Here is a 13,286-nt window from a genome sequence, read left to right as displayed (position 1 = left end):
TTTTCCTATAGCATTCAGTACTCAAAGTTAGAAAAGAAGCTTCCCCCCTCCTCCCCTTTTCTTTCTCAATATAACAATGCATTTTAAACTGCTCCAAAATTGCAAAGCTATTTCACAGTTTCATAGAGAGGAAATGGCTTGAGGGAACCATTTGCTTTTTTATGCCTGGAACATCAAAATAAAATACCAAATGGGAAAATGAATTCTGTTGTATAAAGGATGGGAGCAAGGCAGAAAGGGCTTTGTGGTAGAGGGTGAATTGGTTGGGGACCCCAAGTGGGATTGCAGAGCCTAGTGAGGGACCTCAGAGGTTGGCTTAGATATGTTGAGGCTGCCTGAGCATGGCAGGAGACCTTACAGGAACCCACAGATATTTATTCCCTGTTCATCTAGGTGCATGTCCTGCATGGTCCTCATCACAAGAGGCAGAGAGGGTATGTGGGTTATCAGAGATCTCAGTGATGCAAATATCAGTATATTTAGGTGGTCTCTCTGTCTCTGCTGTTGTAAAATAGGGGATCCTAGACAAATCCATTCTTTATGGCTTTGTTACCCCTTTGTGTTTTTCATGAGTGATGAGCTCTGCTTAAATCAGCAAACTATCAGGAAATGCTAAACTTCGTTGGGAACTTTAAGAGGTTCATTGCTCCAAATTAAAAAGTAGCTAATAAGCTTTCCTCTTAGTGGCTTCATTGGAAATAAGGATATGTTTAGATGTCTCAAGAATGGCGATGTTCTCAGGAAAAAGAAAATGAAATCAAAGTGGAAATTAATTGCAGGATTAATGAGGAGTTTGATGAAGCATTCACTGGTGACCTCTTAATCATGCATTAATCAGTGGGGAAGGCTCAGAGCTTGGCTGCATCTTTGAACTCAGCTGCTGCACATTGGTCAGGTTGAGATTTTAACTGGAAACTAGGCTGTTCTTGTGTTCTCTTGCTTAGCCAGAGGCTTCAGTGAAATTTGAATGCTGTTCTTCTCCAGGGTACAGCACATGTAGTTTAACACTCTAATTTTGAGTCTCAACCTGCAGAGTGACCTTGGGCAAAGTACTTTGTCTCTCTACTTTTGCTTGCTCTTCTGTGCAGATTGCAGGAGAACTCTCCCGCCTCTGAGCACCGAGAATTGTAGTCAAGGGCAATACATGACATTGAGTACCATGAATGACGTGTAAGTGCCCTCTCCTGGGCCAGCCGGAGAGAGTTGTTCAAAAGCTTACAGGATTCTCCTAGCGATCTTCACCTCTTGATAGCCAAAGCCATCCTGGTCAAGAGAAAGAAGTGTTCTCCCTAAAGTGTAGTACCTCTTACCTGCAGATTGTTTTGCTATGTTTCTAAAAGTCTTGAAATGCCTCTCCTGGGGTTTATCATTTATCCTAAGGGATAAGACTTATTACTTCATCACAAACTCATGGTGCTTTGGGAATGCAGGATAGAATTCTAGAGCTGCAATCTGAATGGCCACTAAAGTAAAAGGGAATTGGGTATGTACAACCTCTTAAGTACCTCTGAAAAGCTGTGACTGTTTTCCATGTGGTTTCTCATCTAGCGGGGAAAGAAAATACACTTGTACCTGACACAAATTTAGAGACATCCATGGGGCTTGTTTTTCCTTTGAGGGCATAAGCATGGTCTACATAGGGAGAGATTTGCTAGTGTAGCTGTACCTACAAACCTGTTTTATGAAGACATATGTTTATACTGGCAAGTGATTTTGACCGTTCAGTTTAGCACTAGCTCCCTGAATGGTTTTTTTAATGCTAGTGACAAAAGTGATTTGAGGTGTTGTAACTATATCATGGCAACAGGTCTTGGTGGTATAGATTAATAACATCAAATCATGCCCTATTTATACATATATAAATATATATTTCTGTTTGTGCATATTTCTGTACTTAGATAACTGCTGTGCATACAGCATTATCATTCTATATGTGTGAATACATATTTAAATAAATCTATGCCAACATGCATTAGAGAATGACGTACCCAGTGTTCGGTGCCTTCCCTTGCCATTGGAACTCCCTGCTCAATATCCGTGTTTTATAAAAAAGTCCAGTTTAGAAAGAAAGTGGCTTTTTCAGTCACGCATCCAGAAATGGCCTTCAGACGTGCTTGAATTTAGGCCACCAGATCTTCAAAAGCACCAGGCAGTAGCATTATGTCCCAGAACAAAATGATTGTCACAGTTTGATTCCCCTAAACAGAACAGACCTTCTCACACCACGTAGCTCTAGAAGACAAAGGGCACATGGAAACAGACAAATTGTAACTGTTTCCCTGCAACAGGTGACATCCTGTCTAAAGAAATATTTTTTTTTCTAAGTAAATGAAAAAATCATTACAAACCCCTCAAGTAATACATTTAAATTAAACAGATATTGTTTTAAAGAATTGCATAGATGTAATATGTTATTTAAGCTTCCTGTGAAATTTTTTTTGGAGGACAAGTGAACAGGACAACAAAAATCTGGAAGTCCACGAAACTTCTGTTTTTTTCCCAGTGAGCTCTAGATCTCATAAGGCAGCCCGAATTAGGTTTTGTGACTCCTCTTCTTAATGACTTATTGAGGAACCCTCTTCAGAAACCCTGACTTAGTTTGCCTTTTGTCAATACTAAAACGTATCAATGGCTGAAAAGATTAAGATAGCTATAGACAGTAGCTACTACAAATATGGCTCTGCTCTGGATTCTGCAGCTAAAAGTATAGTTTCCTAATTTTGGACTACAGCAGTGAGAAGTAATCTTTCCCACTGGTGGATTGAACCTGAATTCCAAAAACTTGAATAGTTGTGGCAGAAATGTTACTAAGAGCCATGTTTTGAGTGAGGGAATTTCTGAGTTTAAAAGAGAAGGGACTGGGAAGAGAAACAGATAAAAGGAGACATGACATTTTAAAGGGGGGAGAGATCAAGGGAGAAAGCGGTTGAGTTTCAGGACTGTGGTATCCGAGTTGATTGGGAAACAGGGAATTGCCAAGATATAGCTCATACATATTTTGCTCCAGATAAATGAGGAAAATTGGAAATAAAAGACTTACCCTGCAGCATGTATCCTGGCTCCACATTGCCAGTGGGAGACTGACCTTGAAATCTGCTACCACATGGTAAAGGGGATCAATATTGATTCTTGCATTCAAGGTGAAAGGATGTTTTTCAGTTTGATATCATGATTTCAAATAGCTGCAGTTCTTCACAAGCACTTAGGGGTACCTAACTCCAAGAAGACAGATGTGAAGGAGTTAAATAAAGGATCATAACCCACTTCTAGATGCTTTTCAATTCTTTTTCTCCTTCACATACAGGCACTCACGTGCAGTCCTTCTAAACTACATTCAGACGCTCAAGTTTAGCTGTGTCCCAAAAGTGAACTATTTTACAGACATATTTTCACTGGCTTGTAGAAGACATGACTATTATTTATAATTTCATGGTCTAGTTCAGAACTGAAACTGGCTGGAGACTTTTTTCTACATCCACCAGCTTGCTTTGGTGAAACTCAGTTTAGTAATAGCAAATTAGAAAAACAAAACTTATTGCTCTGGGATTCATCACATATTCAACATCCCAGATGAGCTACCAGATAAAAATCAGTGTGAGTTCATTATTCAGTTAAAGAAACTAAAGAAGAATGAGAAAATATGGGTCCATATATCTAGTGGATTTTAGCATTTTTTTATGTAGATTTTGCTAAATCTTCCCATCCCTTTTCTCTGCTCCTTCCCTCTCTGCCCTCCAAAAGAAAACACATCTCGTTGCCTTAGGAAGAGATGATGTATCAAATTTACAAAATAAACCAGAGCCAAATTACCTGCTAGGTATGGCTGGGGAAACTCTATTGAAAACCAGATACCATCACAACTTTCAAGTCTGTATCCAAAATATACACACTAAGGCAGGTGAGCGCAAACTAGGAATCACAAGTGGGAGACACCCTTCATCAAGGCAGCAAAGGGGCATAAAGCCAAGGCTTTACCTATTCTTGCATTTCTGAAACTGAGTAATGCCACTGGCTCATGTTCCCACACCAGTTATACCTTCCTCCAGGCTAGCAGGGAGCAGTACAGAAATACCCAGCTGTGTTTTGTCTTCTCAGCCTACTCTGGTGGTTCTCCTTCCCTGCTTAAATCTCTGTATCTGTAGAGGAGCAGACCGCAGTCTGTGCTGATTTCAGCAGCGCTGCTTTAAAAGCTGTCTCATCGCACCGAGGTGAATATCAAACTCCACAAGTGGGATGTAACTGGAATACATATGTGAACGTATCACTGCTTGCTCTGAGCAGGTACCCGCAGATTGGTTCATTATCCGTCTTAACCAGGCTGTGTTTTGCAGCTAGTCCTGCCACTCTGCAATGTCAAATGTGTAGAAGCAACAATGCAAGCAGCCCAGGCAATGTCTGTGTCAGTGCTCCTGCCGCAGTCTGGAAATCTCTTCTTAAAGAAAGCAGATACAAGTCTTATTAGGCTGTCTGCAGAGCCCGGGGAGGAGGAGGAGAAGACCTGTCTGGATGCACTGCAGCAGTTCCCAGACTGGGCTCTGGGTTGCAACCCCCGGGCTCTCTGCCCTGTTCGGCTGTTGACCTGGCTCTGGCCAAATCACTTGAGTCCTTAGTGCATGGATTTTCTCTTGCTGCTCTTAACCCTCAGACCAGGCAAATCAAAGGTCCATCTAGCCTCGTATCTGTCCCTGACAGTAGCCACTTGTCAGCACTTAGGGATGTGTTTGAAAACAGGGCACAAATGTCGTGGCATTTCCCAAATACTCTTCCAGCCCTTTGCCTGGTCAGATTATAAATTCTTCAGGGCAGAGACAAAATCTTACCCTGTGCTTCTACAACAGGATCCCAGTCAATTTTGAGGCCAGGTAGTGCTCATATCGTATAAAAGAATGATAATTAGCGGCCTGTGACCGGCAACTGGAATTGGGTTCACAGCTACGTGTTTGTTGCTGCTGCTTTCAGACAGGACGGGACAGTCATTTCCACGTTACGGACAGTTTACTGCTCTGTCCTATCATAGGGATTAACACACACACTGCTAGCAAGGGCCCACTGAGGGTCTAGAAGTGTTACAGATGATAAGTGTATAACAGGAAAGTCAATTATCAGCTAGTAGATCCCGGTGTTACCTTCCAAGGCACAGAATTATAGCCTGCCACTTGCCTTTTGCAGGTCATCTTTCACAGTGTTACAGACCCACATTAAAATGACTTGTGACTAACGACAGAGCAGGGCTTAGTGCCTCTTTATCACTCTGCAGTGAAAGGAAGGTCTTCTCTTTAATATTGCAGAAAAAGCTTTGCGATTGAGACTTCAGACTGGCTACAGAAGATTTGCATGGCTAAAAAGAATTGCTTGTTTTGACACAATTCAGCTCACTGTTTGCATTATTCACGGGCCTGACAAAATCTATGTATTATTTTTATTTTTTCATTTTACACACACTATAGTAAATGTTTGCTTTGGTCCGTTACCTGCTTGGACTAACCTTTGCAGTATAAATTCTGTATTAAAACAGTCGAAGAACCAGGAGTTTCTATGATGCATATTAAAAAGTAGGTCAGTGATGCAGCTTCTGTAGGATAGGCATTTAAAAAAGGCAAAGAAAAAATAAATATGATCACAAAAAAGGAAGACACTGAGAAATGTATGCTCAGGGAAACCTCCCCTGGAAGAAGACGGCTTGTCTGTGATCTCTACAGCAGTTTCTATGTTGTTAAAAAAAAAAAAAAGAAAAGAAAGAAAAAAGAGGGCTAGGGACTTATCTATAGACTAAAAGACAAGTGGCAAGAAGCTCACATACTCATTGCTACCCTCTCCGGAGCTGATTTGTTTTGGTAAGATCCAGCAGGAATGGTCCAAAACACAGCTATAGAGCACCAGCAGCCAAGCAGTGCCAGCAATCGAGGAGCCAGTGCTGGAGCTCAGTCCCTGGCCCTTGTCAGTGTAAGACTGCAGATGTGCCCTGTGATACCTGACTTGCATTCATCTGGAAGATCAAGGTTAGAGCCTGGGCCACACTCCGTCTTGGTGCAAATCAGCATCCCCCTATTGACTCATTGACTCAGTGGACTTGTACTGACATCCACCAAGCGTGAAAGCGTCATCCAATTTAGTGCATAGCCCTCAGCAAGGGCTGCACATCATAAGTCGGTTACAGCAGCCCTGAAGAAGCCAAGTACTACAAAGTGTTCATCTCTGAGTCACAATTTCCTCCACGTCTGGCTCTTTTCTGCAGCTAAAGCAACAAATAGTCAACATTTCGTGTGCCACCTGTATGTACCAAGAAGTGTTGAAGGAGAGCTCAGGCTCTGTTCAGGCATGCTCTCCCCAGCCTGAAGCAAGAAGGAATGAAGCAGTGCAGCTGTGTAATAAGTTTGGGATTCACCTAATGTTCCAAAAATAGAGGGCAGAAATACTGTGTCAAGCAGACCTAAAGCAGACATATAAAAGACAGCTTAGGGGAAAAAACCAAACACATGTATGTGGGGTCAATTAAAATGCCTCCATTCTTTTAGAGTTTTTAAACGTTTTGAAAAAGAATATTATGAATAACCTAGAGCAAATGTATAATTTAAGACTTTCTTTGCAAGGAAAGTTTGAAATCTTTTTGTTTAGAAATAAGAATAACCAACCGATAGACCTGGTGACCATATATCACCAGCTTTGGTTGCTGGTTTTTTATTTGATTTTCAGTTGCAAGGTTATGGATCACAACTGAAACTGGACTTTTGAAGAAAAATGACCAAATTGTCAAGATTTGGCAAATCTACAAAAATTTATAAAGAACAATCATTTTTGATCTGCTGAAGAACTGAAAATTGCTTCATTGGACAAACTGAATATTTCATCCACCATATATGCATTAAAAAACCTGAATTTATTTTGAGATAGTGGGTATATTTCACTCACCTTACAGTGCACATTAACAAGGCCTTTTTCACAGAATCCACTGTCTTGTTGCTAAGTGTTCGTACAGAGCTGCCAAAGTTAGTCAGATTGCTGTATGACACTTCTCCACAAATTTCAATTTGTAAAGATCTTCAGGATCTTCTGAAATGAAAGGCATCCAGCTATGTAAACTGTTACTATCACTGCTTTCACAAAATTAAAATTGTGTTCTTAAACTGCTTAACAGTGTTCGTTTAATGCCTTGGAGGTATCTCTCTTGTTCCTCAATAGAATACCAAAATAAGAATGATCTCCTTGTCTTTTTCTTCCCGAAATGCAGTTATTGTTTTTTATCATCTGGGAATAATGGAAAGAAAAGAAAAACAACAAACAGTGCAAAGCCAAATCAATTGCATGGTACAGCATTTACAGGCTGGTCTTAATTCAGATCAGTATTGGCAATATGTTATTTAGGAAGTACTTTCTGGACTCACTGGCCTGGGGGATTAAATTTTAAAATCCTATCAATGGGCCACGTAACAGGAATCATGAAGAAAGTGTAGCCATAACAGAGTTGAATGTGTGCGTGTAATCTGTCTACAATCTGGAGGTATTTTATTTATGCTCCTGCTCTTGAACGTCCAATTAGTGAGTCCCCAGTGATTGAGATTACTGTAATACATGCCCAGCACGCAGTTTACAGTGCAATCCCATCCTGCTTGTTAGAGTTTCCAACCCATGAAGGTATCTTCCCCTTCCCCCAGCTTGGTATTCAAAATACGTGCCCATCTACTTTGATCTGGGAAATGTTGCTCTCCTGTTCTCATTATAACACGGTGTTGGCATGAACTGCCTTCTGATGTGGAAAAAAAAGTCATCATTATCAATTAAGCATATTAACAATGCATTGATAATGAATTTAACCAAGCTGATGGCCTTCCCTTCCCTTCCTTCCATTTTGCCTAACTAAAGCCAGTATGCAGTGGACCCTCTGGTTACAATTAAGCGGTGGATGGAGACCATCCCTTCCTTAGCCCTGGCAGACACATCCAGCTCTGAACCAACCCTGCAGTGAATAATCAGAATATTTTATGACTGAATGAGGAAGCCTCTTTAAAATGAGCCCAAAGCCAGTGGCCTTTCATCCCAATTTTTCTCTTCATCTCATGTCAGACAAGTATCTCTCTAGACTTCAAGGGGGAACAGATGGTCTATCCGACTGCATCTTCATTTTCTCAAAGCAGCACATTTGCAACCATTTACTTCCAAGCCCAATAAGATTTGACGACAAGACTAGCGTAGGCTGATGCTTCCCTCTTAGCAGGATGGGAGAAGGAGGAAACTCCACTTCCTACCTGGGCAATGTTAGAGAAAAGCGGAGGACAAGTCAACGCTGCACACAGCCACGAGCAGCCACTGAGATCTGCGCGTGCTCACAAGGGTTCAAAAGCAAACAGTTATTTCTGTTTCCGTATCCCTCGTACACAAGAGAGGGAGGAAGAAGATCATTTGCCACAGGCTGATGAAGGAAGATGAGTGAGGCTTCAACTCAGCAATGACAGAAAGATGAAGAGGGCTTTCAGTCACTTCAGGAACAGGAGTGAATCCAGTCATCTGGTGCAGTGACTTAATATCTAAGGAAGCAAAGAGGGCAGAGAAATGTATTCTGGTACGAGCAAAGTCTGCCATGGGCTGCACCCTGTTTTGGCACGGAGACGGCATCAGAAAATAGGAACAGAAGTTTTGCTATACTCTGCTCTTGTGCAAGCAGTTGGGCCACCTCTAGGAAAATCCCGTGGAAAGACCTGTATCAGGGTTAGACTGAATCCTTTGCCATTTTCCTGGATGCTTTCTGAGGCTGTCATTTCATACTTCTGCAGCACAATCCAGGTGCCACATCCATCACACCTGTCCTTCTGCACCGAGAGTTGGCCAAAGACAGGAAAAGAGTGTTGAGTAACCCTCCGCTGTTAATCCAGCTGACCTGTTATAGTCACTCTCTTGTGTAATGTGCAAAATAAACAGCTTAAATTACTATTTACCATCTTTACTTTGGTCATATGTCAGCTTCCTTCTCCCTAGAAAGCGCTCTTTGTGAGTGGTAAGCCCTCATAATGATAAAAAAAAAAAAGAAGTAAGATTTTTCGTATACATTGAGACTTGTATTGTGAAAAGACAGGAGAGTCAATTTGCCTTCAGTCATTTAATAGCATAACTCATTGCAGCGCTGAAGTGGGTATCAGCTAATGTTATCACTGAACATTGTGATGGGGAGGAAAGTTAGTGCTGTCTTTGTGTCCCACAGGCTTTTAAGAGACAAAAGCAAATCAGCTGAAGAAATAAAATAATATGCTGATGAAAATCTTTTTTTTTTTAGCTGAGGGTCACTACATCTGGCAGATATTGTAAGGGCGTTTTTTTTCTTGAGCAGTACAGTGAATTTTGCTTGGAGGAAGCCAACTGAATCCAGGTCAGTCTGATCAGAACAAATAAAATAGGCTTTGGGTATGCTGGAAAAGAAATTTGCCCCGGCCCTTAGTTGCAAAGGGCACAAAACCTCTCAAGCTTGTGCAGGTTAAAGCCTGAGGAGCAAGGCTGCAGCCACTTCCAGGTTATCTAAAAACCCCAAGTATTTAAAGTTATTTTGATACCCGTTTCTGTGGCAGAAGTCTGAAGCCTTCACTGGAGTCACTCAATATTCACAGCAGCGTAACAAGGATCCATAACCTGTCGTGTCCGCAACATGATGGGTTGTAAAACACCATTGCCTGTCCAGCTAAAACAAGGTCAGATTATTAAAATACAAATCAATCTGTTATTGTTTAATGTGCTGCTCACTGTGACTCGCATACATGACTTACCAAGAGAAGCACATTGTATAAAAGCAGGTGTTGCGTGTAAGCCATTTTAAGTAAAGACAGCCCATTGGGGACGAGATGGTTAAGGGGTCTGCACTTTTGGGGCCGATGGCAGGAAAATAAAATTCGATTGACGCTCCTGGGAGGAACTGAAGTCAAAAATATAACGAGGTAATGAGCTATTTATCAAAAATACTCCTTCGCACTTTCATAGCTCTGTGTATATGACAAATAATAGCCAGCTAATCCTCCTATGCACTTTGCAAAGTGGTTATGTAAGTACTGTCCCCGTTTTTGTAGGTGGGGAAACAAAGGCAGAAAAAAAAACATTCTCATGGCAACAGAGGGAATCGGTGCAAGAACTGGAGTCTGACTGCAGGAATTTCACTTCTCCCTTTGCATTACTCTTACATGTACAGGATGTTCCTTTAGTGGTGATTTCTGAGCTCTGTTTTTGTTTCATTCTTCTCCCTGTCTTAAGTGACCTGATTTTATCTTTCTTAACATGAAGAGAGAGAGGCTCAGCAGCTTCTCTTGTTTGTGTGCATATGGAGGCTTAGAGAAGCGCTGCAAATGTGGGCATCTGTGGTTGTAACCCTTCCCTGCCCATGATGCCTCCTTCCAAAAAATGCCCAGCTCCGTCTGCCTGGCAAATCCACCTAAGGGATCTGTCAGAAGCGCAAAACACAAGGAAGGGCAAACTGATCGTGTGTAAGTTCATCCTACACCAGGGATTTTCTTAGAGCCTTGGCAGTTTTGTAAATTCTCATAAATTAACTCCGTAAGTTCAAGAAAAATCATAGTATCTTTTTCTATGCCATCTACAGTCAACCTGTTTTCTCTCTCCCCCTTCATGTAATTATTTCACCACGAAGAAGGGTTTTCATGATCAAAACCCTGCTACTCACTGCTCTTTGCAGCAAGGTGTAAACACCATGCTGGCAGATTTAAAGGTTTTGGGAGTCTTTATTCTGCAAGCGTGAGGAGTGAGGAAGAGCAAAGGAGGCTGTTATACGCTCTTGTCCTTGTGCAAATGAGGAATTTTCACCCAACTCACATGCATTTAATTCTCCGTAACACCTTTCAGAGAGGGGTTGCACTTTGTGCAGGGGTTCACTTACCTATTTGCATGCGCTTCACCACCTTTTTAGATTACCCTTCACATAGAGAATCATCTAGCTTGATGAAGTGTAAACCTAAAGGAGTTTTCTGAGCATAATGTGCATTATCAACCAGGCCATTTTTGCCAGATACCTTCCTGAATCCCTTTTTGTTTTACCAAGTGTCCTATCAAAGACTGCGGTTTAGCTTAGGAGTCTACTTGGAGAGGCATCACAGAAGGGAAAGGTGTCAGATACACGTTCCCTGCCAAAGTGCTTTTGAACTTATCTGTCCTGTGGAGCTAATGGGACAGAGCTCTGGGTTGCTTCAGCTTTAAAGATAGCACTGCACCTCTTTTCTTAGAACAAGCGTATGAGTGTTGGGAAGTTGCCATGAGTCCAACCAAGTCTGGGAGTCCAGTGACTCCCAGGTGGCTGTGCTTGGAGCTCGATGTGAAGAAAGCCCTGAGCAGAACTTGCCAGCCCAGCCCTCATGCAAAGCACAGAAGCCTCGTTTTTTCCCCTTGTGTTAGTTTGCTGTTGAAAGAGAAACATTAAACAGGTAGCTTGGGGTTTCCTTGTCTTAATCGAGGATTTGGATGGATCTTCAAAAGTCCCGAGTCTTGAAACTGCCTCTCTGCAGCTAGATCTAATGCTTGCAATGAAATTAATGTAGAGTTGGTGCTCCAGTGGTGCAAATGTGGAAGCTAATGCTGTCATGCAGGTGTAGAACTGGTATTAGAGCAGAACTCAACAATAGAATCATAGAATCATTTAGGTTGGAAAAGACCCTTAAGATTGAGTCCAACCGTTAACCTAGTACTGCCAAGTGCACCACTAAACCATGTCCCTAAGTGCCACATCTACACGTCTTTTAAATACCTCCAGGGGTGGTGACTCAACCACTTCCCTGGGCAGCCTGTTCCAGTGCTTGACAACCCTTTTGGGGAAGAAATTTTTCCTAGTATCCAATCTAAACCTCCCCTGGCACAACTTGAGGCCGTTTCCTCTCGTCCTGTCACTTGCTACTTGGGAGAAGAGACCGACACCCACCTTGCTACAACCTCCTTTCAGGTAGTTGTAGAGAGCGAGAAGGTCTCCTCTGACCCTCCTTTTCTCCAGACTAAACAACCACAGTTCCCTCAGCCATTCCTCATAGGACTCATTTTCTAGACCCTTCACCAGCTTCGTTGCTCTTCTTTGGATGCACTCCAGCACCTCAATGTCAATGTCAATCAGTGCGCCTTATGTGAGGCATTAGGCAAATCCCTATTTAAGAAGTTACAGTTTTGAACGTTCAGCCTACAAATAAAAATCTTAAAGACCTGACATCCAGACCTAAGTTTTTTTCTTCTAACACTTGCTGTGGGTTGAAATGCATGACCTGCTCCCCATGTTGCAAGCCAGAGATGGTAAACGAGCTCTACGCTGGTCACACATTTTCATCCTGCCTTTGCAGTGTTTTGTTCTCCAAGGACTGACTGCTATTGTGATCCAAGCAAGAAAAGAAAGTTTTCTGCAAACTCTGCTATCTCATCACAAACTAGCCTTAGGGTGAAATTGTAGCCCGGTATAGACTGAAGAGCAATTCAGGTACCTAGACATAGGCGTTCACTGCTATATGAGATGCCACAAGGTATTCCAAAAGATGTGCATGAGATGGGCAAGAAGCTGAGGGATACCCCAGGAGATCTCAACCAGGACTAGATGCCCCTCCTTAGGCGAGTGACTCTTTCAGAGCTTTACTGTTGAACTCATCAAAGCTAAGATTTTTTTTCTCAGCATGTCAATCCTGTAGTAAACATATGGCATAAAACCTGACTTTCAGATGGGAGTGGAATTATTTTAGACTTTTTTTATAGTTTTGGAATAATTTCCTCATTATCCTCAGCCACTGTGGGAAAGACAGGGTGGAGTCTGAATGCGTGCAGTGATGGTTTTGTGAAGCTGATGGAGGGTGTTAACACCCCCAGCCTTCCCAGACTGCTGTCTGGCACCTCATTCTTCTGAAGACCTCTGAGCATATAAGATCTGTGGTGAACAAAGGGGGTCTGTCTTGTGCCTCTGGGTTTCCAGTGGCTTATTAAAGATTGGATTGTTTAATGTTATCCCTTAATGGAGAGATATTTCTGCGGATAGGGAGACTCCTGTGTCACTGGACAAGAAAGAACAAGGCTTTCATGTTACTTGTTTAAACCATTAAGCACTGATGTTTTGCTGTTTGACATGCCATTGTTTCTTGCTCTTTCTATCCAGTCCTGTTTCTCCATTCCTTGTGGTTAATTATTGCTCTCATTCTCTTTCTGGCATGTCTTCTCCTGCTCTGTTACTGGATCCGTAGGGAAAAAGTGACTGAGGGAACTAAGCGCAGGACCAAGGAGCAGAGAATTAACTGTCCCCGTGGGAAGCTAGAGTTACTAGCTGCCACATATGCACATTT

This window comes from Gymnogyps californianus, chromosome 1 (assembly GCF_018139145.2).
Source record: "Gymnogyps californianus isolate 813 chromosome 1, ASM1813914v2, whole genome shotgun sequence".
Taxonomy (NCBI): Eukaryota; Metazoa; Chordata; class Aves; order Accipitriformes; family Cathartidae; genus Gymnogyps; species Gymnogyps californianus.
This window is presented reverse-complemented; position numbering follows the sequence as displayed.